Consider the following 5,853-nt stretch of genomic DNA (forward strand, 5'->3'; position numbering starts at 1 on the left):
AAAAACAGGAAAATAGTCTGATTAAATTGTCTCTCTCTTTTTTTTTTTTACATAAGCATACATAATACCTCTCTATTTTGTTCCCTTCCCACTTCTTCCTTCATGTGGCGTGTGTGTGTGTGTGTGTGTGTGTGTGTGTGTGTGTGTGTGTGTGTGTGTGTGTGCTTGTGTGTGTGTCCATAACTGTACAAGTATGGAGCCCAGGGTCCTGCTCTGACAGTTTTTGAGATTTATTGGGAGCAGGGTCTCTTGCTAGGCTATTGCCTAGCAAGGCCTAGTGGTTCTCCTAGCTCTACGTCCTGCCCCAGCCCTGGAGCTACAGTTCATAGCCATACCCTGCTTCTTATATCAGTTCTAGAGATTCACACTGCAGTCCTCAAATGTGAGCAATTTCTCCAGCTCCCATCTCTGGTTTTTGTCTGTTTTGTTTTTGCACTCTACCAACTAAGCCACATCCCCAGATGGCTTTGTGCTTTCTTGCAGCAAGGTCTTTGCCAACGCTTAATCTATACTCTTCTACAAAGTTCCCCCACCTCACCACTAAGGAACTCACTCCCAGCTCTTTCCTTACTCCTCATAATGGGAATGATGGTGATGATAAGAACCCTGCTGGTCTTGATATGCTTCAGCCTTTGCTTGAGACTCTGGAAAAGTCTCTGCCACTGCAACAAGAAAAATCCACAGCAGCATCAGTACGTCAGAGGGGCAGGGGTCTTTATTCTCTTGAGCCATTCCGGTGTTTATCCTTCCGTGGTTCCTCAGGGAAAATGAACCAAACCATCTTGCATATGCTTAGGCCACTTACACCATCTGTTATAAAAAGAAAAAAAAAAAAAGAAACTCAAACAGAAATGTTTAAAATGCTTTAGCTGAAGAGAATGCCATTACTCAGGTGGCAGTGGCAGGCAAAAACATTCTTCTTGGCAAAGCCTCAGAGATTTTCTGCTTAAAATGTTTAGAAGCAAGAAATTTCTACTCCTTCCTTTCCAAATTATGAGTCTAATTACTCAAACCGAAAGCACACTGCTGCAAAGATGCGCTTCTGAGGAAAGAATCCTCATTTTTTTCATCTGTCAGTTACCACTGCCCTCAGCCTTAGAGCATCGCGGCTCCTTGGGTAGCAGCTGCCTCCATCTGTTTCCTTCATTCACTACCTAGCAAAGGGCTAACAGGCTTCCAGATGAGATGGTTATCCACAGAGAGGGAGGTGCATGACAGCTACCCCATGAGGCATCACACATACCAGCCTTTAGAGCCTTTGGTGAAGATCCTCATCTCATCACAGGAAAACACCATGAAAGACCATGGAGACTTCTGGTGTGAAACACGGGTGGACAAGCCATGACATCACGGGGAAGGAGGCTACTGGTGACCGGTAAGCCTTGCCTACCTTTGTCTTCTGCCCATGGTGCCCTCCTGTTCAGTCACATCGTAGGTAGGAGGACTATTCAGTTTTCCTTGTGCTTTTTTTCCCCTCCTCCTCCCTCCTCTTCCTCACCCACACTCTCTCACTCCTTCCCTCTGTCATTCTGCTCTTTTTAGACAAACCAAGTCAGAGAATCACTTGGATTGCTCTCCCATATTTTTTCCCTCTTCTTATTCCTGTTGCCCTTCCTGTGGAGGTTCTCTAGCCCTTCCAGTACCCTAATCTAACCTCAGAGCTAACACATGCGGCTCATGTAAGGATCTGTGAAGGGGAAACAGAGAGCACGGGGTAGAAGACTGGATGAGTACATGGATTGCTGAGAGCACATGAAATTCTCTCTTGGAGAAAACACAGCAGTTGATGTCCAGTGGAACTGGCTCAGTCTGACAAAGCTGATTTAATGATGAAAGGAATGGGGCTTACCACTGTAATGGCTACACCCCAAGATATGAGCAAGAGCAAGCCCAGTGTTTTAAACTGCACCCAAAAAGCAACACAATGGGAATGAAAACAGAGGGGACAGAGTTTACAGGAGTTAGTACTGGTCTTTTTAAACACACACACACACACACACACACACACACACACACACACACGCAGACACACCTACCTGCAGTCCATATCAAATCATTCGTTGCACTGAACCAAACTCATACAGCTGAATCCAGACTCATCAGCTTTCTTCTTGCTGTCAGTAGCATCCTAAAGGAACAGGTCTAATAGATAAAATAAGGAGACAACAAGTGAGCCTCTGACACACAGATCTCACACAAGCAGACCCATGGGATGGACCACAGGTCTCCACCTCATTATTCTCCTCTCTCAGATTCCAGTGAATTTCGTCATCCCCCAAGGACCAAAAAGCATTAAGAACAGCAGTGTCAGCCATCAAACTGATGCAAGATAAGATCTCATAAACCAGAATGTCAGTTAGCATTACACAAGACTCGGGGCTTAACAAATGAAATGCCACTGGAAAGCTTCACCCTGATTGAGAGACTGTACTTGTTATGGTGCCAGGCCCTGTTACGAGCTATGTAATGGCATGTCTAATGTCGGTCAGGGCTGAGTGAGGACTGAGAAGTGTGCAGGGCTCCTGGGAGCAAGTGCACTTCTGAATCCTAAATAAAGCTATGGATGCTCCAAAGACTCCTATCATAAGGCTCTTTTCAAGCACATTGCTAAGGGGAGGGAGATAAAGGACAGGCAAGGTTATCACTAGCTTTCAGCTTTCTAATTTCAGGTGGACCTAAGCATGCAACCTATGAAAGAAAAAGTTCCAGAAATTCTTCACCACCTCAAAAAAAAAAATCACTGGCATGTTCTGGAAAACCAAAACCACTAATTATCTGACACTAACAATGATTTGACTCCACTCTCCAGTTTTATGTGCTGATACTTTTACATTCTCATTTTTTGGTGAACTCTGGGACTCAAACCCATGTCTCAGGAAATTACTGGAAATGGCCATTTAGGTACTCTAATTTGAGTTTTCAAAGTGGAAAGGTATATGGTGGAGGGGGAGGGGGAAAAAGCGGGGGTGATGGCTTCACTACTGTATGGTGCTGTGTTAAATATGCCTAGAAACAGAAACACATGTTTAGAGGTACTTCATACATCCAGACAAAAAATGTTTCGGGACAAAGAAGGAACCTTTGGGAAAGAGGGGCTGTGTAGTCCACACCCACTGTTTCATAGATGGAAATTTCCTCTGAAGGAAGTTGAAAAGCTGAGTGATAACTTTGCCACCAGGAAGAAGCATGGCTTTCCAGAAGTCAACAGTGACCTCTCCCAGATACAGAGACAGAACAAGGACCACACCATCTAAACACACAGGCTATCCTTCAAAATGGAACATAAACGAAGAGACCCATTTTCTTCTGTTCTTTTGTTTTGGTGTTTCTATAACTCACCTAAGTCAGGACTTGAGGGCTAGGTCTCGAAGTCCAAAACAGTCAGAAAAAATGGCTGATGACTCTGCAAAATTCAACTCCTGAAATACAATCGTTTCTCATGACTGCCTTAATAAATTCCCACAACCCAGTGCTTTAACCATGGATGTTTATCCTCTCTCAGTTCTGGAGACCAGACATCCTAAATCAAAGTAAAGCAGAGCTTCGCTCCCCTTTGTACTGCAGGGAGGTTATGTGACAGGCTTTCCTGGGGAACTGTCTCCTCCCTACAGATAGGGAACTGACGGCCAACCAAGGCACTGGTAGTGCCACCAAAGTTTAACTTGGTGAACCCATGAGTTACTAGAGTTACATACAGGAGCCAAAAACCATTCAAGGACCACTGCATCAAAGACAACTCACCGAAGCTGGATACCTAGAGTGCACAGGACAGCCTGCAGGCAGCTCAACAGTTGGGAATGTGCCTTTGCTCAGTTGATGTGAGCCTCTTTCAGGCAGCTGAGCTTGTCTTTGCTTCCTCTAGGTGGTTGTCTGGTCTCTGATCTCACTACCCCGGGCTTGTCTGAAAGTCTCCTAACACATTGACCAGTTTGAGAGCAACTCTCAAGAGCCTCTACTGGTTATGTACGCATGTTTGTGTTGGGGGTAGGGGTGGGAATGGGGTAGCTAGTGAATCTGGTCAGTTTTGGAGACTTCCTGAAGCTATTTTGAGTTGTTTACTTCATCTCTTAAGGAACCCTCCTATAGTATTTCACCTCCTTTTCAGAACACCCTGTTGTTTCACTTACCTGTAAACATGCTGTCTTAAGAAGTTACCCTCTAAGATGAAAGGTTTTAATATCCCATAAAGCTGTAAGAGGAGGGCTCTTCCGAACCATAAAGCTGTAAGAGGAGGGCTCTTCCGAACCACTTCCTGTGGCTGCAGGGTTCAGTCACTTGTGACTAAATAATTCTAATCTCTGCTTACATTGTCTAGAGGCTTTCTCTGCCTTCTGACTGTCTCTTACTTAGAGATCTTATCCTGATATCTTTACATAGACCTTCAGGACTTGGACCATCTTTTGGAAAGTCACAGGACCTGCTCACTACAGTATGTATACTTCTGTGTTCTGGGTCTCTGCAAATTATTTCCATAATTTGAAAATAGACAATATTCACTCCATTCTTTTCTTCATTTACCATTAAAAAGCAGCTGGCAGGCACCTCTGAGGCTAATGATGAGAATATGGTGCAAGAGCATACCAAGCCAACGGCCCACGGGGAGGATACCTGAGCAGCTGATTGTCCCCTACATCAAGAGAACAGGTCTATACTTTTCATAGTACCCGCTTGGGCACGGTGACTGCGTTTTTCAGAAGAAAGCATCTGCGGCTGAGAAAACACCAGCACCTGGCATGATAGAATGTTGTGGAAAAACCATCAAATGTAAAAAATAAAATAAATGTCTCATGGTTAATAGCCGAGATATCTTGAAGAAATTATGGTTATTTTATGCTTTCTTTTTAACATAAGGTGGTATAATATTTATTTCATGAGTTATGAATTTCAAATATATGCATATTTTAAAAAAATTTTTAAACGATGTTTACTTATGCAATGACTACCCAAAGCTCATGAACAGCTTTTAAAGTTTGTAATAAATATATGATATGCTTTGGAAACACTTGATCCTAAATGTCTTCGTCAAACTCCTCCCCTCATGGCTCAGGGAGCTGTGCAGAAGTGGAGGCTGAAAGAGTGTAAGGGTCTGAGGGGAGGCCAACCTCCACAGAAACAGTGTCTTCCCGACACAAGGACTGGCACGCATGAGCTCACAGAGACTGTGGCTGCATGCACAGGATAGGTCCAAGACAGATGGGCTGCTTGCTAGTGCTGAGAGAGGACAGGGACACAAGTTCTCATCTGTAATCCATAAACTATCTCCAATTGACGAACACTCTCACAGAAACACATTATCTCTCTCCAGTGGAGTTTCACTGCAATACAAGCCACACTTAATGACAGAACATGTACTCAGTAGTAGATGGCCAGCACAAAACAAAAGTGTTTTGGTTTTCTTGTTTGTCTCATAACACTTCCTTGGGGGCATGTTTTTGTTTTTGTTTTGTTTTATTTTGTTTTGCTTTGCTTCATTTTTTTTTTAACCTTACTGGTCTTCTGCTTGCATATTATGATTTCCAATTATGTGTCTTTATGGTTCGTGTGTGTGTGTGTGTCTTTTTTTAATTTGTTTTATTAATCAGTTTGTTTTCTAAAGAGAGAGAAAGAAGGTTTGGAATTGGATAGCTAGGGACGATCTGAGAGGAGATGAGGGCAGAGAAAATATGATCAGAGCATACTGTATAAAAATATTTTCAATTTAAAAAAAAGGAAAAGAACCTTAAAGGCATTAAGGTTTGTTTAGGTTCATGGCCTCAGGAGGTTTGGCCTATGACTACTTGGCCTTAGTTAGGTCCTGGGACAGAACATCTTGGTAGTGGAAGCCTGTGGCAAAGGAATCTCTGTACCTTGTGG

At 43.4% G+C, this 5,853-nt stretch overlaps 1 long non-coding RNA gene across 1 annotated transcript; it reads left to right on the forward strand.

Moving 5' to 3' along the window:
• The first annotated feature begins 1,097 nt into the window (after positions 1 to 1,097).
• Positions 1,098 to 4,767, forward strand: LOC148001551 (uncharacterized). Its single transcript, XR_015636329.1, has 3 exons — positions 1,098 to 1,375; positions 4,378 to 4,429; positions 4,529 to 4,767. It is a non-coding gene; the product is annotated as an uncharacterized LOC148001551 (long non-coding RNA).
• Positions 4,768 to 5,853: the final 1,086 nt, after the last annotated feature.

This window comes from Rattus norvegicus, chromosome 13 (assembly GCF_021556685.1).
Source record: "Rattus norvegicus strain SHRSP/BbbUtx chromosome 13, alternate assembly SHRSP_T2T, whole genome shotgun sequence".
NCBI classification, from domain to species: domain Eukaryota; kingdom Metazoa; phylum Chordata; class Mammalia; order Rodentia; family Muridae; genus Rattus; species Rattus norvegicus.